Consider the following 24,219-nt stretch of genomic DNA (forward strand, 5'->3'; position numbering starts at 1 on the left):
AGCTTGCCCTAGTCGGCCAGATCGAGTGGTATGAGATGCCCCCTGACTGTGCATCAATCGCACAGGTTCTGATGCTTGATCTGGACTGTCAGGTGGGGTCACATCATTCATGTTTGCAGCAGCTGACGACTTTTGAAGTAGGTGCTTAAAGGGTGATGAGTCCTGTGTGACGGACTTTCCAAGGCAATGAGCCTTCACCCTATGCCCTTTGCACATCACAACCCTCAGTTGATCGACAAAAGAAATGTCTGTTTTCCACTTTTGTTTCTGCTTGACCAGGACCCAGGCACCTTCATCCAAGGCTGTTCCCTGAGCTCATCGACGATGATCAGCATAAGTTATCATCTGGCACTTCCAAGAAGTGACCATGACACGAACCTTATCAGCATTCAAGGATCGGTCTACTGCCAATGTGGCAGTTTGGATCCGATGGCTCTCCCGTATAGTAAGGTGGTAGGATTCTCACCAGTTGTGGAGTGAGGAGTTGAAAAGTAGGTATTAAGACTTGATGCAGGGCCTGGTTTAACTTGATTCCTCCATAGATGCATGTTGAATTGCCTGTTTGAGGGTACCCATGAATTGTTCCACCACACAATTAGCTTTGGGCCACAGAGGTGTGCTCTTTTGATGCTTGACATTTAGTGTGCCCAGAAGTTCCTTGAATTCTTGGCTTTTGAACAGCAGACAATTGTCAGGTTTGAGAATGTCCGGAAAACCACACACTGCAAAGATGTCATCCAGCCACGGGATGACCTTGCCATGGGTAGTTGACGATAACCCCTCTACTAAAGGAAAATGGGAATGTTCGTCAACGACTACCATGAGATGATGTCTGTTTTCTAAAGGTCCAAAGAAATCAACTGCAATTCTTACCTAAGAATGTACCAGAAGGTCAGACATTGTCAACGGTGCTGTGTCACATTCGGAAAAGGCAGTTACAAAGATGGCACTCATTTAATTTCCTCTCCACTGGCTCATCTAGGTGTGGGTACCACACTCTGTCTAATAGGGCTCTTCTGGTGGCTACAATTCCACAATTTCCTTCATGAGCTAGTTCAATGACTTGCTGTCTTAGGCTCTCAGGAAAGTCGATTTGCAAGCCTCTCAATACAACACCTTCCTTGGTAATTGATAGTTCATCCAGTACAATGAAAAAAAAAATCAACTTCGCCATCAAAAGGCCGAGCATGTTTCTTCCACAATTGAGTTGAAATTATATCCTTGAGGATAAGCATTTTTTTATCAGCAATGATCTGGTCAATGGATAGGGCTGCTGGCATGCTGGGCCTCACAATGTTAATGTTAAAGCATGGGGGCATCCCAGCGCTAAGATGAACACCGAGTGAGACGACAGAGGAGAATGAAGTTATTGTACTCCTCAGCTGTTTTGGATGTTGAACTGTGCCACTGTGATGTTATTCATAACAAGTAATTAGCAGGGTTCTGATCTCTACCCAGCTTGTGTACAATAGCATAGTCATATACTTGCAGCTGCAACCCTAACCTCTGAATACGAGGTGGCATCATGGCTTTCGGGGTTCCAAAAATAGTAAACAGCACTTGGTCATCTGTAATGATAGTGAAATGTTTCCACATGAAAATGTTCACAGACCCACACTACAGCCAGACTCTCCTTCAGCTGAAATAGGCATTTTCTGTGTAAGACAGGCTTCGACTGACATAGTCCACAATGTGTCACTGAGCATTTGGATGACCATTTTGTTGAGAAAGGATTGCCCCCAGCCCCACTGGGATCAAAATAGGCTATTTCAGTTGCATTTCCAATCGCATGTTTTATGCTTTTTTAAGCTTTGATTACATTCAGCAGACCACTGGAAAGGGATATTTTGTGGGGGGGCAGGTAGCTAACAGTGCTCACACTTTATCTGGGTCAAGAGTCATTCCCACATTAGAGAAAAAGCACCCAAAGAATTTAAGTTTGGTCTTGTGAAAATCACACTTTGCTGCATTTAGAGTGAGTCCGGCATCAAAAAGTAACCGGCCTACTTGTCATGATCCTTTTACATTGTCCCAAATACTGGTATGTCATCACTTTAATTAAAAGCATGTGTAACTTCGACAGCGGTTTGGGTATGTCCCACATGTATCTGTATTACTTGTCCTGTAACCTCCTTGTGATTTACGACTGGTTCAACGGGGGCTAGTCAAATCCATCCCACCTCTTAACTTGGCTTTACTCACCTGCAGGGTATTCTTTACAGCTCAACAATTCCCACCTCCATGCCTCTGGTGAAACAGGTGGTGTTGCTGACCTGGAGAACGGCACTGCATCATGTGGAGTGGGAGGGCAGACTTACCCAACACACCCCTCTGCGGTGGGGCACATGGATGTGGGAGTTGGCTATGCAGGTTGGATTTTGACCTGGGACCTCATTGGAATCTCGCAATTAGGAAACGTCTGATCGGGTACACACATAGAGTCATTCTCGGACCTCCAACAATGATATGCACTGGCCCATTCTCAATTCTACTCTCATCTCCAGATTAATCACGCTCTATGCGTGCATGTTCACGCCGATGAAACCCTCCCTGAATTTAGCCCTCTCGAGGCCAAGCTTCTTATGGGTGACATTGGCCATGGAGGCTTTTCTCAAATTGGTACGCTTGATTGCCTCAAATCTCAGTTGCCCTTCGATGACTAGGACTGGCCGAGATGACCTAATAGCCCCCCACATACTTACAATCTCCTCCAGACTATGACTAGTGCAGACATACTACCTTTATTCTGCGTATCACCCCCCCACCTGCTTACACAGAGCAGGCCTTTGCTCTCAGGCTGCTTGTCCGCGCTGTGAGGTTGATCTGGCTGACTTCCATCATATGGTGTGGACATGCCCAAAGATACATCACTATTGGTCTGCATTGTCTGATGTTTTGAGATGGGAGGTCCATCTTTCCCCCTCCTGATTCTTCTTGGGGTACTGGAGGGCATTGATGGCACACATTCTGAGAAGGCATTCCTTGGCACAGACCAACTAATTGCAAAGTGCGACTTAGCCACAAGGTGGTCAAGTTCTATCCCTCCCTTCCTCGCTCAATGGAGGCGGGGTGTGAACTGGTGCTCTCAGTGGGAGCGGGTGGTCATCGAATCACAGGGTTGCCCCCAAAAACACAGATGGATGTGGGGAAGGGCTGGGTCATCTATTGTAATTCAACTGTTGCTTGGTGCTCTGAATCCGTGTGCGCAATGTCCGCTTATACATATAATTGTACTGTCATTCCCTGTGCTTATGGAGTGTTTATTCACAATGCGTTATTCAAATGCCGTACTAGCTTGTTTCCGCATAGCAAACTCCCTTGGCTTTAAAAATTCAATAAAGTTTGTTTATAAAAAAAAAGCATATGTGACAGGTTGAATTATTCGACATATGACATCCTGAAATATTTTTGCAGTTGAAGATACTCCAAAACTCTACTTTTTGCATCTGAAGAAACCAACGTGTGCTGAAAAAGTAGTGATGTACCTGGATTTTTCTCCCAACTCGAGTTGATGGTGCCCCTTGTTCAGGTGAAGACGGGAGAAGACTTTGACACAGTTCAGTTGCATGATTATGTCGGGTAAGTGTGGACCAGGATGTCTTTCTCTCTCGATTGCTCAGATGGCCTGGCGCATATCAACACGGATGCGCACTGCACCTCCACTGTCCTTTTTTGGCACCACCACTATGTGCGAAACCCATGGCGTTGGACCGGTGAAGCGCTCAATGATGTCATGAGTCAACAGCGTTTCTAGTTCTTTCACAAAAGCTTTTTGCAAGGTGAAAGTGACTCTATGGTGCCTGCTGAGTATCAGGGTGCACATCCTCGTTGATGTGAAGACAGTCACTGTCTTGAACCTGTCTAGGCTAAGAAAGAACGATGGAAACTGACTCATTACTTCAGACTGAGTGTGGAGATTGTAATTGTGAGATTTCAGTCAGCAGTAGTGGCAAAACTGAGTAGGCATTTATTGGACGAGGCTCCTTGAAGAACGTGAATTTTCGCTTGTACTGTTACTGTTTTGTGTGTCATTGTATCTATAAATTATCCTTTTTCTTTGCAATGGTTTAATAGCAGCCCAAGTGTATACTTTCATGTTCGACAGGTTGAGGCGTGGCTGTTGAACTTTGAGGCGTAGCACAGGGGACAAGCTGTTGAACATTTCGACCAGCATTATGTTAATCGATGTACCACTGTCAATTATAAAGGTAATGGGGCAACTGTTGACTTTTAATGTTCTTGTGGCTCTATTCAAATGAATTTTGCTGTTTCGTGTGGTGGTTCACCTTCATCTTTTGTTCTTCTTTGCAAGTTGTCAAGCCTACAATTGTTGTCGTTCTCTGGTCGATTCCATCATCGCACATCCATTTTCTTCACTGGCACTCGACAACAATGTTGACGAGCCTTTATAGGATGAACTGGACAACGAACAACTTTTTCTAATTTCTACTTGTCGTAACTGATAGTGCTTTGCGGGCATGGCTAGAACGCTTCTGGAACCTTCTGGCATTCATTTTCTCTTCTCGCAGTGACATAGTTCGCTTTTTCTTTTGCTTTGCAGACCATCATGACATGGTTTTCTTTACCACAACTTTTGAACATTTGTCCTGTGGCTGGACATCTGCCTCCATGGGGAAATTAAAACTCCTATCATAAACACAGCTTTCTTCTTTGTAGGCATCGACTTGCATGCATCTACCTTGTACTTGTTTTTCATGACCAACGCCAATTAATTTTTCGATATTCTAACTTCTATATCAGCAGCTTGTAAATCTGGTCTTTCCTCCGCTCTTGCAGCCATTAGTAATTTCTCTAGAGTTATCGTCTCTCTCAACATGCATTGAAGTAGGATGCACCCTTTGAGACTGAGGATTTTATTTGCTCCTAGTTAAGGGAACCCTGACCCAGCGATGCTGCACAAATGGGTAGATAGCAATAGTGAAATTTCAAAGCGGATGCTTGGAAAACTGATAAAGTATACTGCTAAAGGAAGTAAAACAATTTTGGACGAAATCGAATTTTTCTTAATAGAAATTAATAAAGACAAAGATCAAGAAATAGAGGGAAAATTCATGGCAGAAATGAAGGATAGACTAAAGAAACTGGAAGACTATCAAACTGAAGAAAGCACAAAAAATGAAACACGATAAGACAGCCTACGACCAAGGCCAGATCTATACATTTGCAGAAAACATTCATAACTTACGCAGACAGAAACTGTCAGAAGCAAACAGAAACAGTCAGGAGGTCATGCAAACAGAACAAAATAGCGAGCTGAGTTCTGAAATTGACACTCATGTTGAAGAGGGAGCATTGGAGAACTAACAACAGAGGTCCCATTCGTGGTAGATGGTTGCATTTTTTATGCCTGGAAAGACGTTTCAATCTATGCCAAAGAGATCAACAACAGAATTTAAAGCTGCAGCGAGGAAGAGGAGGGAAAAAGGCGGCATGGAGATGGAAAGGAAAAATGAGCAGTGGAAAAGCAAATGAAATGGAAAGGCAAACAATAGTTAAAGGCAATAATTCCATTGTAAATTTAACTAATGTGACATTAACGCATGAGGAAGACAAGATTTTAACTTTGGGACCATCATTCTTCACGGAACAAAATAAGAACTATACACAAACAAGGATAGACCTTTTTAAGTTCATAGGCTGCACAAAACTAAAAAGTTAGTCATTATGCAACCCAAATCAAAAGAAACAAGCATTTGCATTGCAATAGGTCTTGCATTTACGCGAGTTTAAGCAATTGGCATTATAAATGACAATGCCTTTTATTTATGTTTTAAAAACCAAAACATAAATAAAAGGCATTGTCATTTACAATAAATGAGAGACCTATTGCATTGCAAAGGCTTGTTTCAGATTTCATTACCTTAAAATCTCTTCTATGGAGCCCTTGAGTTTCCAAGTTCAATTTGCGAGCAATCTATCAATTGCAGCTTTTTTTTTTGTAAAACAGGATTTGTAATCCTGTTTATAACATGAAAAGACAGGCCTCCAAGTCTCAGAAAGCCAAAAAACCTGGACTGGAAGAGCTGCTCATGAATGGATATAGGAAACCTGAGACAGTTAAAAGCGTAGGGCAAAATACAGTGGAATGACTCACCATAACCTTTCCACTTCCAGGTTGAAACTTCGAAGACGATATCTCGTAAATGATACACGTAACGAAAGGAGAAATTCGTGCCTCGAGTCGAGCACCTGACGTAAACCACAATTAAGAAATAACAACTTAGTGACAGACACAGATCCACGTTATGAATGTCTTGAAGCAGGAGGTACGCATAAACACGACAGTACGACACACATGACACATGCTTCCCTGTGCGTGCCTTGCTATGCTGACACACGTGAACAGGAAGTGTGGCCGCCGGCAATGCAGAATTCTATGAGGCAGGCACAACGGCACCCGCTACAACACTACGCAACCAGTAAAACAAAGAAAGGATGCGGCCCTGCCAGATCTACGTGGAGTGTGAGCAGGCTAGGAGTCAGACATGACAAAAACAATTGAAGATGTCACGTGACGTGCTACTATTAGCATTATTTGTTTATGACTTCGGTCCATGCTCGCGCTATAGAATGCGGCCAATAAATAAATAGAATTCAGGCTGCGACAAATAAAACCCTTGAACCATCAAAGAGAGAAGCGCGTGATCTGGATCCCCATGTACGCCGCTCTCCTGCACACGTTTAGTTTAAATGATCGGTTTTAATGTTATTTTTTTTTTACACTGATGGCATTGCATAATCCCCTTCCTGAGCGGGTCGGTTTATAAATGAAAGAGACTTGAACGTATAGGGCACATATTTGGATGCAAGGCTGTGACAATAGCAGAACAAGACTAAGATGGTTTTAAGCCTCTGCACTTCCACGCGTTCACCATCAAAGCAGATTTCTGCAGTTCCTGGAAGCGAATATGGTTTGTTCATTTACTGAATGTGGTCCAGCTAGCATGGTGCTGGTTATTGGTATAAAAACATTGTCCTGATTACTCAGGGTTATCTTCAATATTTTTAGTTCTGGCCTTGCTCCTTTTTCCAAAATAAAATTCTTTCAAGAATTAAAAATGAACAATCCCGCGAGTGGTGCGCGCGCGCCACAGCGAGACGTGCTTTCAATTCTCGCACCCATGTCTCTGGCACGATAATTGAAACCACATGACCTATTGGTGTCTATTACATGCACCAAGCACGTAATAGACACCAATAGGCCGTGGGCGGAGCAACGCCCGTCTTTGGCCAATCGCGTGCAGTCTTTTATAAAAAGACGCACGCAGAGGCCAATGGGGTAGCACAAAAGGAATCGCACACGCACACGCACAAGCGTGTGCGATTCCAGGGTCCATTTCTGAACCCCGGACAAAAGGACTCTCGCCTGCGCGAGCACTGCTGCGCAGTGCAACGCAGGTCGCGAGACCTAAAAACCAAGCAGAGCAGTGAGTGTCAACATCAGCTAAAGGTAGTTGATGTGCAATTGATGAAAGAACTGCAAGAACTAGAGAATGAACAATTGGCATTCATGACACTTTGATAGAGGGTGATGTAGTGGCACATCAAGGATTAGATGTATATGGATATGTGGCATCAGATTTCAGATCTCATGAAAATGTATCCCCATAATGGCGAAAGATGCTCTTGACATCTTTAATAAACGAATCATACAAGATCTAAAGAACCGATATGTTGTTACAGAGAAAAGTTTAAAGGTTAACAACGCACAACCATAGAAATATAATGAACTGTTGGTTAAATTAGGTAACGAAACATACTGGTCGATTGAAAATTCTGAAACGGGGCAGAAATCTAGTTCTGCGGCAAATGGATAAATCTGTGGATGAAGCATACAAACAACTGAATAATGATTTGTGTTATGAAAGAGTTCTAAGCACTGTACTAAAAAATGATGAGAATGCAATACAACCATGAGTTATTTGACTACCGTGATCAAGGTCTCATAAGTCATGAAGAGTACCAATTTCTTTGCAATGATTTCCCCAGAATACCTATCTCTAAAATTGATAAGGATAAGGTTAATCCACCAGACCTATAATCTCCGTATTGGGAAGTGATTGTGAAAACACTTCTAAATTTGTTGACCATTTTTTTAGGGATGTTGTGATTAATTTAGACCTCATATATAAAGGACACAGGAGCTTTCTTTAAAAAGATTTTTGATATTCCCTGGGAGGATGGATACATAATGATGACTATAGATGTGACAACGCTGTGTACCAGCATCCAGAATGAGGATGGTTTGAGAGCGGTAGAATGTTTCCTTGTTACCAGACCACTGAATTCATGGAAACACACCAGAATGTTATTCGTTATCATTAAGAGGTGCCTAGAGACCAACTATTTTCTCTTTAACAATGAGCTGTTCCATCAGATTAGAGGCACAGCTATGGCACCTGCTTCAGCCCAGCTATGCTAATTTGCATATGGGCTGGTGGGAGAAGCAGCTGCTTGATAATTAATTCCAACTAGAATGGTCGCATGTATGGTGTTTTGTTGTCGATTTAATGACAACATTTTTGTTAATATGGAGAGGTACCACTGATAGGGCCTGGCTGTTTGCAGAGAGAATAAATACAAATGTCCTGCACCTACATTTCACAAGTACAGTTAGTGGCAAAGAGGTTAACTTCCTGGGCCTAACTTTATGGCAAACAGGAGTCCAAGTTATTCAGGAAACCAACAGAAGGAACCACTCTGCTACACGTGACTGGTTTTCATTCACAAAATCTAGTGATGAGTATACCGTATGGAGAGAGTCTAAGGAGGGGAATTGTAGTGAAAAGCAAGAAGAAGAGAAGGTTTTAATAGAAATGACTCAAAGATTTCAGAAGAGAGGGCATTACCATACCAACATAGAGGGGGCCAAAAAGAAAGCAAGGGCAAAGTCTAGGGAACAACTAGTATTTGAGGAAGAAAAAGAAAGCCCAGAAATCTACTCAATTTTGATTTATTACTACTTTTAGTAAACAGGAAGGAGTAATCCGCAAGATAGTTAAAAAGTATGCCATTTAATGAAAAATGATCCAGTAATTGGCAAAGAAGCCCCTAGAAGACCAGGTTTAACATTCGGGAGGGCAAAATTAATGAGAGACGCTCTAACTAAAATCAGCCCTGAGTGTAGGCAAAACAATAACTGGTTTGGGAACACGAAAGGCTTCAAAAAGTGTAATAAGTGCAAAGCATGCCAGTATGGACAAATAAATGAGAATATGTATCACCCTTACACAGGAAGGCTAAGAAGATAAAAGGTTTTTACCATTGTAAAACGAACCATGCAGTATATGTTTTATATTGCCCTTGTAAACCTATGTACGCAGGAAGTACCATGCCACCCGTACATAAAATAATTATACATCATATGAGGGCAATATTGAACAGAGACAGAACATACCTAGTAGCATGCCGTTTTGAAGAGAGACAGAGTAGTGAAGTGAAAGGAATGCAGTATTTTGTGATTGACACTGTGCCAAAAAGTAATAGAGGAGGTAACAGGGAGAAGAGTTTGAGGCAGTTGGAATCTAAATATAGGATAGAATTTAATACAAAAAGCCCCTGGGGATTAAACTGTGAAGAGAAGTTCCATTCTCACATGTAGACCATCTTTTAGATTACTATTTCGTTCAAATATTGAGAGGCAATTGAAAAGTTTTTAAGCTGTTTTTATTGGAGCACAACAGCACTTTGGTTCGCACTATTCACTTTTACGGAATAATGCAATAGGAAGCCTCTGAAATAATCAAATGTGGGAGGAAATAAATGATGTATTAAAGGTAATGCACTGATACAAATACTGATGAAGCATTTGCAGTATAAAGTTATTCCCACTTGGACTAAATTACAGTCATGCAAAATTGATGGGAGAATGCTTAGCATGCGCACAATCAAAATAATTCATAACTAAAACATATTGTTTCACTCTGTTTTATTTTCTTATGTAACTGCGCAATACTGTTAAGATTGAAAGATGGTACACCCCCCCTGCTTTTGGTTTGGTCTTGCTCCATTGGTAAGAATGTGAAAGATAAAGAAAGTGACAATATCGAACAACGAGGTACATCGTTTAGCCCACTGGGGCCTAATTACGGCCTGATATCATTTTAAAAGGCATTTTTGCATATTTGCACAACAGAAATAATGCTCAATTAGGCAAGATTGTAATTTGAAACATTTTATTCTGTTATTTAATTGTATTGTATTTTATTGTACAGAAATACTTCCATTGAAAAATGTAATGCTATATGTGCATTTGATTTGATTGCTGACTTAGAACAAAAACAACAAAGAGGGCGACGAGTAATGCAGTCTGTCTTCCCTGCTCCCAAAAACTATTTTGTGTGCACCTTTAAATTATGTAAGCAATATGGCGCCTCTGATTATGGTCAAGGCTGCAGGGCAGCCGATACACATCAGCTGTAGCACAAGAGCACTTTAATAAAACAGCTAATAAGCAACATCTTTTGGTGTCAGTGATCCTTGGTACGAGAGTTCACTGTCAAAACAGGTACCAAGACTCAATAAACCTGCACACTTTGCTGTGTCTCTCTGAGTGTGAGCTCCGCCCGCACAGCGCACCACCCTCTAACGGGCCTAGGGATCCGGAAGGAACAAGTTTGTAAAAATAAATACATATATATATATATATATACCACCGTGTCCTTTGAAGAAACCGGACACCGACACTGCTGACTCAGGTTACTTCTCCAAGTATATTTATTTAACATGCTGTGCTGTTGTTTCTCGTTTGGGCAGGATCCCCTGCCTTGCTCACAAAAAGAGCTCAAACAATCTCCTTCCTTCATAGGGAGTGCTGGGTCACATGATGTCATGGACAGTAGACTGGGAAAACGTAATATGTATTAATTCATAGATTTAACAATTAAATAACATTACTATTTCTTTTCAAGCATTTTAAATGTTAATTTTTTTTATATTTTTCTAATGTTGCTTTTTGCTTTTTTTTATATTCAATCTTTTGTTTTTATCAGTTGCTCATGTGATGACAATAGAACCACTAGCACTGCATTTGTTCAATGGGTACATGGTTATATCCATTATGCATCAAAACTTAATGCTTAATTGTCCAGTCAGTCTATATTTATTGCCATTGACCATTGCTGCCTCCGTTATTTCTTTTCACAAGTGTGTAATTCATAAAGTCTGGCATCTGCCATCTAAGTTATAGACCGAAAATAGATGTTCAAAGTGGACAAGAGTGTTCTCACTCAATCAGTGGAAACACCGTGACACTCAGTAAATTTCATGACTGCCCCACATTATCAATAGTGCTTCACAGGATAAAGTGTAAGTACATACATATCCAAAAGCATTTATCTCATCTAACGTACAATTGTGGCAAGTAATGATGCTGTAAAGTGCCAATGCAAAAAAGTATTACTTAACGGTTATGGGTTTATCCAATACCCGAGGGCCCATGACATAAAGTGCTAATGCGTCAATGTCACTAAAGTGCTAAGATTATAATTCTCATTTCAAAAGTTAGTTGATCTTCTGCTTGGAGTGACCCTCATTTACTAGATGTACATGCCATCATCTGAAAAACCCCGAACCGTTGTAAAAAATAAATAAAGCGCTAGGTGCAAAGATTGTAAATACCCATCAATCAGAGAGTGCAAAATACGCTGTAAACAAATACACTGTAAACTATTTACCTCATGCCTACTCAATGTTATAACATTTTTAAAATTGTATCGACATTCCAAAAATTTGCAAACATTTATCAAGTGCAACACTCTAAAAGTTCATTTCATAATGGCAACAAGGGCTGTGATAGTGTACATTATACCAACTAATTATATACTCTGATATAAAATCTCTCACCAATTCCATTGCATTTAAATCAGACTCACTCTTTTCTTTTTTCCTTCTTATATACATGAGCAACTGATTTGAACTTTTGTTAACATCTCCCTGACAGCGTGACTGCAAGTTGGCAGGGAAAAAACCTATTATCACACCTCCCACCAATGGACATGCAAATCTTCGTCTGAATTAAGACCTTGGGGGATCTTGGTGTCTAACAACAGTATATGTCTTGATTCCAGCTGCCTAAGTTTCTTCTCCCTTTTGTCCCCTCCTCTTTTTCTCAGGACTGAGTCAATCACGAAGTAGCGAAGTTTTTTGGGATCACCCCCATGCATTTCATTAATGTGCCTGGCTGGAGGGTAAGTCTTGTCCTTGTTTTTTACAGCCCTGAGGTGCTAAAGGGTCCCGAAATCGACCATGTGGATTGTGCTACCCACATACATTTTGGGGAACGAACACTGAAGAGCATAAACCACATGGTCACTCTTACAACTAAAAAAGCTAGGTATTTTCCATTTTTTTTAGCAATGGCGAATTGATCTCTTTCATGTTTATGCCATGTTGACAAGCCTTACATTTTAGACATATATTAAAACCTGGGCTCGCCTTGAGCCATTCTTCTATTTCCGTCACCTCAGGGCTATTGACCACCAACTGTTTCCTCATGGACTTGGCTCTTCTGAATGCTAAAAGCGACCTATGGGAGACAGAACCCCCTATCATGGGGTCATTCCTCACTAATTGCCAATGCCTATTCAGGTAATCTCTCACCTTGTCCTGATAGGCATTGTAACCCGTGATCAATCTGATTGCGTCTTTCTTTTTAGCTGCCTGCCTGGTCACATCATTAGGGAATAGAAGTGACTCCCAGGAGATCCCATCTACTTTACTGAGGTCCTGTGTTAGCACCTGCTGACTATAGCCTCTTTCGCTAAACATCTAAACCTCTGTGACAATTCCTCCTGTGCTTCTCGAAGGGAAGATGGTTCGCTGCAGTTTCTTTTCATGCGCAGGTGCCCTGCATAAGGTATACTGAATTTGAGTTTAGATAGGTGAAAGGTATCTAAGTGCAACAATGAACTACCAGATGTTGGCTTCCTGTGTGTACATGTGTGTACGCTGTTGTTTTTTATGAATACTTTCAGATCCAAAAACACACCACAGACTCGCTAATTGTACTGGTAAAACATAGGTTCAAGGAATTTTCATTTAACGCAGAAATGAAGCCATTAGCCTTCTCCCGTGAGCCCCTCCACAGTATAAACAAATCGTCAATATATCGGGACCAGATTACAATATTTTCCTTAAATTCAGTCGCAAATTCCACCCTGAGCACCTGCTCCTCCCACCAGCCCTTGTGAAGATTCACATAGCTGGGGCGAAGCAGGTGCCCATGGCCGTACCCCTTAACTGCCTGTAAGTGTCCTTTCTGAAGAAGAAAAAAGTATTTTCATAGCCAACAGCATTTCTGAATGCTGGTAATATTCGATGGGTCTTGTGTTGAGGAAGTGTCTAAGAGCTGCTAGGCCATCCTCATCAATCAATCAATCAATCATAGCATTTGTATAGCGCGCTACTCACCCGGAAGGGTCTCAAGGCGCTTGTATACAGTGATGCTATGTCAAGTGTAATCAAAAAGCATGCATCATTCCAGGTCATGTCGTGTACTCCCCTCAAAAAATCTCTAGTGTCCTGAATATAGGACGAGAGTGACTGGACAATGTCTTGTAAGAAATAATCTATATAACTAGAAGTAGCCTCAAAAAGGCTCCCAATTGCCGATATGATCGGCCTTCCTGGGGTTTTTTGCATGTATTTGTGGATTTGGGGGATTAGATATAGTATAGGCGTTACAGGATCATCAACCTTCAAATAGCCATACTCTCCCTCACTGATTAGACCCATCCCCCTCCACCTTGATAGTTCTTTATGATATTTGTTTTTAACTTCTAGTAGACTACTCTGTGGTAATCTTCGATAACACTTGGTATCTTTCAATTGGCTTCTAGCTTCGTCATTGTATTTCTGGATAGGCCAGAGAACGATGTTCCCACTGTTGTCCGACTGTTGAACTACAATTTCCTTCCTTACTGATATCTTTTCCATTACTTTCGAATATACTTTATCTCTCTGCTTCATGCCATTACAGAACTCATCACTAGACAATAATGAAATAGATTTCAGATCTTTTATTACCCTATCCGCAAGTGCATTAATAGAGTCCCTCGGAAGGTTGAAAACAAGGGTGGATTTCCTTTTGAAGTGTGTCCCTGCACTCCCAAAGATGTCAATACCAAGCAGATCTGCTGTCTCCTTAAGGGTTGCAGAAAGGTCGTTGTCATACATTCCTCTTTCGCTTGACCCACCCACGCGAGTGAGGTACCATTTTTATTGGGAGACTAGGGAACGCTATGTCGTAGGAAATTTGTGTCAGCCTGGCGATCCCACAACTTTCCCACACAGAAATTTGAGAACAATTTATTTTTTTCAGCTAAATTTGAGGTTTGCAGGGGATTCTGGGTAGGAAAACGTTGGGGGATCCACGCAAGACATACCTCGCTGAACTGTCCCGAGTGTCTAGTTTCCAGAAATGTGTGGGTTTGGTAGGTTTCCCAAGATGGCCGTCAAGCCCGGGGCCAAAAACCCAAGTGACCCCCCTTGAAAAACCAGGTTGTTTTGTGATAGGTAATTTTGTTCTCTCCTCAATACGTTTTGGGCCCTTGTCTGTCACTGGGACTTGACCCATCCATGCGAGTGAGGTACCATTTTTATCGGGAGACCTAGGGGAACGCTGGGTGGTAGGAAATTTGTGTCACCCCACTGATCCCACAACTTTCCCACATAGAAATTTGAGGAAAGTTTGTTTTTTTCAGCTAAATTTGAGGTTTGCAGGCGATTCTGGGTAGGAAAACGTTTGTCGGGTCCATGCAAGCCATACCTCGCTGGTCTCCCCCTTGTCTAGTTTCCAGAAATGTGTGGGTTTGGTAGGTTTCCCAAGATGGCCGCTGAGCCCTGGGCCAAAAACCCAGGTGACCCCCCCTTTCAAAACCAGGTTGTTTTCTGATAGGTAATTTTGATGTCGCCTCAATATGTTTTGGGCCCTTGCCTGTCGTGGGTACTTGTCCCACCCACGCAAGTGAGGTACCATTTTTATCGAGAGACCTGGGCGGAATGCTGGATGGTAGGAAAATTATGACACAGTAATGCAAGAAAAATGTGTGACTATAGTCACATTTTGAGGTTTGCATGGCATTGTGAGTAAAACAATTGTTGGGATCCATGAGAGGCACACCAACCAGCACTCCCCATTTTGTTTAGTTTACAGAAATATCTAAAGTTGGTATATTTTCCCAAGAGACAGACTACACCTTAGCAAAGAAAGACAGATGAGACAAAAATGACTGCTTATCCATATGTTCCTCAAGTACACACATATACTGGTTGGATTTGACACGAGGGTGAGTGAAAGGTTCAAAATGTATATTTTATTAACATGAGATTTCCCAAAAAGGAAATGCACTGTTAATAATTAAAAGGTTAAAAACCTGAACCAATGACTCGCCACCAACCTCTTAACAGGCCATTTACACACCTTTCATACTTGACACACACTTCCAGACTACCAGATGCGACCCCAGCACATTACAACACTCACATCCACAGACAATGAGGAGACAATGTACACCCTGGCAGAGAGAGACAGAAAAGACAAATATTACTTAAAAATTAACAATTCCTTAAGTACTCCCACATACTGGTTGGATTTGGAACAAGGGTGAGTGAAGGTTCAGAGCGTAAAATTCTATAAGATATTTCACAAAAGGAAATGCACTGTTAATATTTAAAAGGTTAAAAACCTTAACCAAAGACTCAGCTCGTGAGCTGTAAAGTCACGACAAGGCACCAACCTCTCTACAGGCCATTCACACACCTTTCATACTTGACACACAAGACCATTCACACCGCCAGCCCTGGGTTCAGCACAATACAACATTCCCATCAACAGACAGCACCATTCAAGGGCCCATCACTTTTATACGCCCACATGACTGACACAGCAATCACACCGGCTCCTGGTTGACATAGTGTGTGCAGTGGCGTTTGACTAGCAGAGTGTCTAATGACCAGCAGCAAGTCACTACTCACACACTGCCAGCCAAAATGCCAGCCCACGCACACTTCCAGCCAAGCACCAGACCACCCACACCGCCTGCCCACGCATACTGCCAGCCAAGCGCCAGCCACACACACTGCCAGCCAAGCCCCAGGTCTCGCTCCCTTCCAGCCAAGCCCCAGCCAGGGCACACCGCCAGCCAACGCACACTGCCAGCCAAGCGCCAGTCCATGCACACCGACAGCGAAGCCCCAGTCCACGCTGTCAGGGGCGTACTCGGATTTGTTTTGAAACACAGGAGCAGAACGACGCTAGATCCTAATGCCCTTCTCAGAACCCCTCCTGCTAGGTTTCTAATATAATCCTTCGCAGGTAACTACTGAGGGGGGAAAGGGGTTGGGACAGAGAAGAGACAGCTCCAAACTCTACTGGTTCTGCTTAGTTCTTCTTCTTCTTGTAGTTGAAGCTAAAACATTTACATAGTCAGATATGATTCTTTTCCTTTAACTTCTTATATTATATTTTGTATTTACATAAGATATCTTGGCTCACCAGAGATTCGTTTGGGGCTTGCCACTCTTCTTACTTCATTTATTTAATTCAATTTGGAGAAACAGCACACAGCCAACGCGTTTCGTCACAAAAGTGACTTTGTCAGGGCTGTAACAAAAAAATTATATATAGGAACAACAATACAACATATATAATACAGACAATACCACATGAATAAAAACATCTATACATAATCAGAAACAATGTTAAAAGAGTTTTCTAGTTTTATAAAAGTTTTATTACTAAGATGACCCACATAGAAAAATCCTAAATTGTAAAAAAACATATTCGGTTTGACAAAACAGAGAAAAAAAGAAAGAGAGATGCAAGAGTCAAAGAAAAAAAGCCACAAGGATAGAAAACAAAAACAAAAAAGAAAAAGAACAATAGAAAAGATGGGAAGAAAAAAAGAGGGGGAAAAAAAAGAAGAAAAAAGAGAACAGAGAAAGAATGAAAAGGAAGGTGAAAAACCAGAGACCAAAGAAAAAGCAAGGAAGAAAAAAATGAAAGAAATAGTGAGGAACCGGATGACTAAAACAAAAATAGAAAAGTACACAAATATAATTGAAAAGAGAGGAAATTCAACAAAAAAGGTGGGAAAAGGAAAAGAAAAAAGAAGAAAAATATCCAAGCCAATATACATACATAAGGCCTAATCAGTGTTAAGAATGCCAAGAAAATACCTAGTCGAACGCACCCTATCATATGCTGTTTGGAAAACATGATGCTTAATTTCTTATCGCAGCTTCACATATAAATACTTTTGAAATCCAAATTAGTGGCTATCACCACGATGGTAAGGGGTGAGTGAACTATCATGACGGTGACAAGTCAAAATAACACCACCCCGGTGAGATACAAAAGAAACCAGTGAGAACAAAATAAACAATAATTTGAACGAACTCACCATTCGCATATCCAATAAATATGTTGGAACAAGTAAGTGGATCTATGTAGATACTTAACGCGCTTCACAATCTAGCACAATAGGCCATGAACCCATCAAAGGTAAAAGTAAAAGCAAAAGTCTATACAACGGAAAAACAGGAGGGAAACATAGAAAAAAGTGACAAAAGTATTAGTGACCATACTCAAATCTCATTAGCCTCATAGCCCAAAGTCTTCAACAGATATATAAATCAATAGGACTCACCCGAGACATTTTTAAATGTATATTCAAAGTGCAGTGGTCTTGTAATCACTTTCAAAGTGTGAAGTATGGTTCCATAGATTCAAGAACTACAATCTAAAATGTATAATACGAAAAAAATTCAAATTAGGATAGATATCCAAAAATAGAGAAAAGGAAAAAAAGAGAAAATTATTCACAAATGAATCCAAAGCGAACACAGTACACGGTGTTAAAGATATTCTGTATACCAACGGTCCATTAATCAACGGTATGGGTATGTATGTATTTATATGACTAAAACGGTAGAATATAATTCCAAACCACCATCGTATTTATGTAGTAAGATCAATTGTTCTCTATGAGCCCATACTTCCAAAGACACCCGACAAGAATCCAGCCTGATTAATAAATGACCATGAGTAAAGTAAACTTATTACCACAACTCTGCCAGTATGTGTCAATTATTACGCACATACAGCCATGTCCGCCCCAATCAGACCAAAATAAAGCGTATTTGCCTATTTGAGCTACCACTTTTATTTTGGTCTGATTGGGACCAAAACAATTGATCTTACTACATAAATACGATGGTGGTTTGGAATTATATTCTACCGTTTTAGTCATATAAATACATACATACCCATACCGTTGATTAATGTACCGTTGGTATACAGAATATCTTTAACATCGTGTACTGTGTTCGCTTTGGATACATTTGTGAATAATTTTCTCTTTTTTTCCTTTTCTCTATTTTTGGATATCTATCCTAATTTGAATTTTTTTTGTATTATACATTTTAGATTGTAGTTCTTGAATTTATGGAACCATACTTCACACTTTGAAAGTGATTACAAGACCACTGCACTTTGAATATACATTTAAAAATGTCTCGGGTGAGTCCTATTGATTTATATGTCTGTTGAAGACTTTGGGCTATGAGGCTAATGAGATTTGAGTATGGTCACTAATTCTTTTGACACTTTTTTCTATGTTTCCCTCCGGTTTTTCCGTTGTATAGACTTTTTGCTTTTACTTTTACCTTTGATGGGTTCATGGCCTATTGTGCTAGATTGTGAAGCGTGTTAAATATCTACATAGATCCACTTACTCGTTCCAACATATTTATTGGATGTGCGAATGGTGAGTTCGTTCAAATTATTGTTTATTTTATTCTCACTGGTTTCTTTTGTATCTCACCGGGGTGGTGTTATTTTGACTTGTCACCGTCATGATAGTTCACTCACCCCTTACCATCGTGGTGATAGCCACTAGTTTGGATTTGAAAAGTATTTATATGTGATGCTGCGATAAGAAATTACGCATCATGTTTTCCAAACAGCATATGATAGGGTGCGTTCGACTAGGTACTTTCTTGGCATTCTGAACACTGATTAGGCCTTATGTATGTATATTGGCTTGTATATTTTTCTTCTTTTTTCTTTTCTTTTTCCCACCTTTTTTGTTGAATTTTCTCTCTTTTCTATTATATTTGTGTACTTTTCAATTTTTGTTTTTGTCATCTGGTTCGTCACTATTTCTTTCATGTTTTTTCTTCCTTGCTTTTTCTTTGGTCTCTGGTTTTTCACCTTCCTTTTCATTCTTTCTCTGTTCTCTTTTTTCTTCTTTTTTTCCCCTCTTTTTTTCTTCCCATCTTTTCTATTGTTCTTTTTCTTTTTTCTTTTTGGTTTTTATCCTTGTTGCTTTTTTTCTTTGACTCTTGCATCTCTCTTTCTTTTTTTCTCTGTTTTGTCAAACCGAATATGTTTTTTTACAATTTAGGATTTTTCTATGTGGGTCATCTTAGTAATAAAACTTTTATAAAACTAAAAAACTCTTTTAACATTGTTTGTGAGTATGTATAGATGTTTTTATTCATGTGGTATTGTCTGTATTATATATGTGGTATTGTTGTTCCTATATATCATTTTTTTGTTACAGCCCTGACGAAGTCACTTTTGTGACGAAACACGTTGGCTGTGTGCTGTTTCTCCAAATTGAATTAAATAAATGAAGGAACCTCTTGGATTATTTTGGACTGGACTGTTTGACTTCATTTCGAGTGCACCATCCCTTTTTCTTTTTTCCTGTGATAACTCCTTTGAGTTTTTGCATCCACGAACGGCGGATGTAGGAAGTGTTTTGCACCACAATTTACTTACTGTAACGTTGGAATGAGATGTGCTTAACCTTGGTCAGCCGTTTTAGCTTGTTTTTGTCACTCTTCTTACTTCTCTATGTGTTGTGTACGTTACCCTAGAGAAGCCTTCGCTCTAATCACTTGTTCTTTTCTTCTCAGGTCGAATTACTTCAAACTCTGCCCTGTCTAAACGAAAGAATAAACAAGGTAAGTAATATTCCTTTCTGTAATGTTGTGAATGTAATTTCTCACTATTGTACCCTGACTGAATACTCACTAAGCAAGTGAAAGAGATGTTGTGTATTGGGGTTCTGAATGACTAGCTGCTTCTTAAATGTAGATCTTCCACACCTGGAATGCACCAGTCTTAATAAGCATTCTTCATGATTTACATGATGGTAGAATGTTATAGGTACTTAGCCAAATGAGGAAGGTGCTATTGGGGGGGGCCTCAAATAGTATCAGCTGTTTTGTTTAGAGGCTATTTGCAAGGGTAGCTGTGAGAAGTTGGCCTGGTATATGATGCTCACTAGTTAAAGTGATCACCTTGTACCATGCCAAGCAACCCTTATGGTGTGGTTGTAAGTCAACCTTTTCGGACTAGCTGCCCTAGTGGTAGCGTAGGCTAAGCAGTCTTTGAGGCTAAACTCGTGAAGCGTGTTAAGCCAGCTGTTTTACCAAATGCAACCCCCTTTTATACCAATGAAAGGACACCACACAGATATATATTCAAAATATATATGTATTTATTTCTCAAAGTAACCCCTAGTCTCTTTATGAGCCCAGGAGCACAAATCGTCAAACAAGATTATCACAGAATACACAGAAGTTGCACATTATATGGATAGGCCCTGGTGGCCACTCAAACCATATACTAAAATAGTGGTATAAGTACCACGAACAGAAAAGGGAAAAGGCCTAGGGCCTCTAGAATCGCTGGGCCTACAAGGAGCTAACGTCAGTTAGTGACCAGGAGGTCCACGGGTGGCGTGTGCAGAGCAAATAGTCACACGCGTGCTCCCATAGGTTTTAATGGGTGCGAAAAAAGTACAAAGTTACTGCAAAAGGAATCTTCCGGATGACCTAGGAACTTAAGATTTGGAACACAGGCACTAGAGATGTATTACTACACATGGGCACCGGAGTACCAGCTTTACCTCACCCACAGGAAGCGGGTGCATAGGCCTCAAAGTGCGTCGGGTTTCTTCTATCTGTTCCGTTGAGCCTGGGACAAAGATGCTGCAGGCGGTCGGTCGGGAAGAGATGCGGTGGATCCAAGAGTGGATCGGAGATGTTGAAGACCTGTAAGCAGAGGGGACAGTGTTCACAGTCACTAGCCAGTGACCAGCGTGGCACCAGGTGGGTACCAGGCGATGTCGGGTGCAAACAGGTGATGAGGGGTAGCGTGTCTCCGCAGCCACGTGGTCCCTGAAGGTCGACGACGTCCAGGAGTTGGCTCACGAGCTGTCCCACGCAGGCTCTCGCTGTCGGCGGTGTCGGCGACTTGATCGAAGCAAACAAGCCTTGGCAAAAGCAATTGCAGGAGGATTCGGAAATCAGCTGTTGGTTCTGACCAGCAAGGTCAGAGGGATTGCTCCTTTGGAGGGGAGCAAGGGCCAGTCTGGAGCAACCAGACCAGCGGTGTTTGTCGTAGATTTCGTCGCCAAGATGGCCACTAGCCAGCGGCCAGCAACCGGTTAGGCGCGTCGAGTGGCAAAATGCAGAAGGGCCCCACGCAGATCGTGGAGATGCTGGAGGGCTCACCTTTGGTGCAGATGCTGCTCGAGGGTTGGGCTTCTCAGGACCCAAAGCACAACTTGGAGGGAGCCTCGGTTGTTGCACTGGTCAGCTTGTCGTAGTCGTTCCAAGATGGCTGGCTCCACGTGTCTCGGTGCCTCCACGGGTCTCCTCTTTTCAGGGACTGTGGATCGGGCGGTGAGAGGTCTGGAGGTCCAGGTCTTGTCAGTCTCTGGGCTCGGGCTCCGGCGGGAGGCGGCGGCAAAGCAGACGGTGATTCGCTGGATGGTGCTTGCGTTAGCAAGGTGGTCACTCCCTGACCACAGGGGAGATTTTCTTCAGTCTTCTGTGCAGCAGAATGTCGAAGTTCCCGTCTTCTTCTTAGTTTCAAGTTGATTCCAGGATGTCTAAAGTCTTAGGACACAGCTCCTACCTTTATTCGGATTCTAGGGGCCGGACTACCTGCTAGGTCCCTCCCTATGGGTGGGACCAGGAAGGGGGGTGGTTACACCCCCAATCCTTTGTCCAGCTCGCCCCAGGCCCGGGACTGGTGTGCCCCAGGACCGGTTTGAACTGGCATATGCACCGAGGCTCCTTGTGAGCCACAGGCATGTCTGGTTTCTTTCAAGCCCTACCTGACCAATACACAAAATCCTGTCTGGGGTGGTGCACGCACCTCCCCTGGCAGGAAACCCTTTGTCCACACCTCCCAAGCTGGAAGGACTCCCAGCAGCAGGAGGGCAGACTTGTGTCTGTGGTGGCAGCATCCATTTTGTGGAGCTGAGGCTATGTCTGATTTTACCCGGGTTTCAGGTACTGTACATGTCGTGTCCCTCTAGAAGGGTGGAATGCTAACCCCGTCGCCAGAATTGGCGAGGGGTTAGTATTCCAATTCGTATGACACCTTACTCGACATGTTTTGATAAAGCCAAACCAAAGATAGCATTTAACCGCGAGGTTCATAATGCACTTAAGAGTATATGGTATGACGATATCTGGAAACAGTAGAAGGAAGTTGTTCCGACCACTGCAGACAGGCTCAGCTCATGCCAGAGCACCATCTCACATGGAACCAAGCACTCTGCCTTCAGGATTGTTAAGGCCTGCCATAGGAGTGACTTATAGGTTACCAGGTGTCCCATTTAAGGTTAGGTATAGGTATACTACACCTAAGTAAGAGGTGATTACACCAACTTACCCCAGCTGAGTGATCAGCCAGTTGTGTCAAATCGTTAGGCCAAGCCTGGGGTGGCATAATACATGCTGCAGCCCTTGGCAGGCCTTGGGTACACCAATGCCCTGGGTACCTAGTGTACACTGGTACAGGGGCTGACAGGGTGATCCACTTCCAATTGGTTATGCACCTAGGGTGCATAGTTTTAATTTAGTAGAGAGAACAGCAGGCTGGGGGTCTGATTGGCAGGCCCACAGCCTCAATATGTCAAAAACCAGTGAAGCAAAAAGCAAAAATTTGGGGTGACCATAGGATAGCAGACCCTACTCTCCTACACAACCCCCCCCCAAACGCTGGGACATTAAACTAGCCTTGACCAGTCTCGTCTTCATGTCCTAAGTGGAAGTACCTGGAGAGACCATCTGCATTCCCATGGTCAGTACCTGGCCGGTGCTCCACTGTAAAGTCCATCCCCTGTAGGGAAATGGACCACCTAAGCAGTTTGGGGTTTTCACCCTTCATCTGATTTAGCCACAAGAGGGGCTTATGGTCGGTCTGAATCTTGAAGTGAGTGCCAAACAAGTATGGCCTCAGCTTCTTCAGGGCCCACACCACAGCAAAGGCCTCCCTCTCAATAGCTGACCAATTCTTCTCTCTGGGGGTCAACCTTCTGCTAATAAAAGCAATGGGTTGGTCTTGACCATCTACATTAAGTTGTGACAGCACAGCTCCCACACCCAACTCAGAAGCATCTGTTTGGACAATAAACTCTTTGGAGTAGTCAGGACTTTTCAGGATAGGTGCAGAGCACATGGCCTCCTTCAGGTCATCAAATGCCTTTTGACAGCTTACTGTCCACTGAACCTTTTTGGGCATCTTCTTGGATGTCAGGTCATTAAGAGGAGTCACAATGGACCCATAGTTCTTAACAAACTTCCTGTAATACCCAGTCAAGCCCAAGAAAGCTCGAACTTGAGTCTGGGTGGTTGGAGGGGACCAGTCCTTGATGGATTGTATCTTACTCTCCAGTGGTTGAACTTGGCCTCCACCTACAAGGTGGCCCAAATATACAACCTTACTCTGCCCTATCTGGCACTTAGTAGCCTTGATAGTGAGGCCTGCCCTCTGCAGGGCCTCAAGAGCCTTCTTCAGGTGGATCAGGTGATCCTCCCAGGTGGAGCTAAAGACAGCAATGTCATCAAGATATGCTGCACAAAAGTCATCCAACCCAGTAAGGACTTGGTTCACCAGCCTTTGGAAGGTGGCAGGTGCATTCTTCAGACCAAAGGGCATCACCACAAACTGATAATGCCCACCTGGGGTTGAGAATGCTGTTTTGGCCTTAGACTCCTCAGCTAATCTGATTTGCCAATAGCCAGCTGTTAAGTCAAATGTGCTCAAAAACTTTGCAGAAGCTAGTTTGTCTATGAGCTCATCTGCCCTTGGAATAGGGTGTGCATCTGTCCTGGTGACAGCATTGAGTCCTCTGTAATCCACACAGAACCTCATCTCTCTCTTGCCAT

The 24,219-nt window shown here is 42.3% G+C and overlaps 1 protein-coding gene across 1 annotated transcript in view; it reads right to left on the reverse strand.

The window, feature by feature from the left end:
* LOC146811779 (CD276 antigen-like) overlaps nucleotides 1-24,219 on the reverse strand; it is a 296,310-nt gene that overhangs the window by 209,239 nt on the left and 62,852 nt on the right. The window lies entirely within an intron of this gene.

Source organism: Triturus cristatus, chromosome 7, assembly GCF_964204655.1.
Source record: "Triturus cristatus chromosome 7, aTriCri1.1, whole genome shotgun sequence".
NCBI classification, from domain to species: Eukaryota; Metazoa; Chordata; class Amphibia; order Caudata; family Salamandridae; genus Triturus; species Triturus cristatus.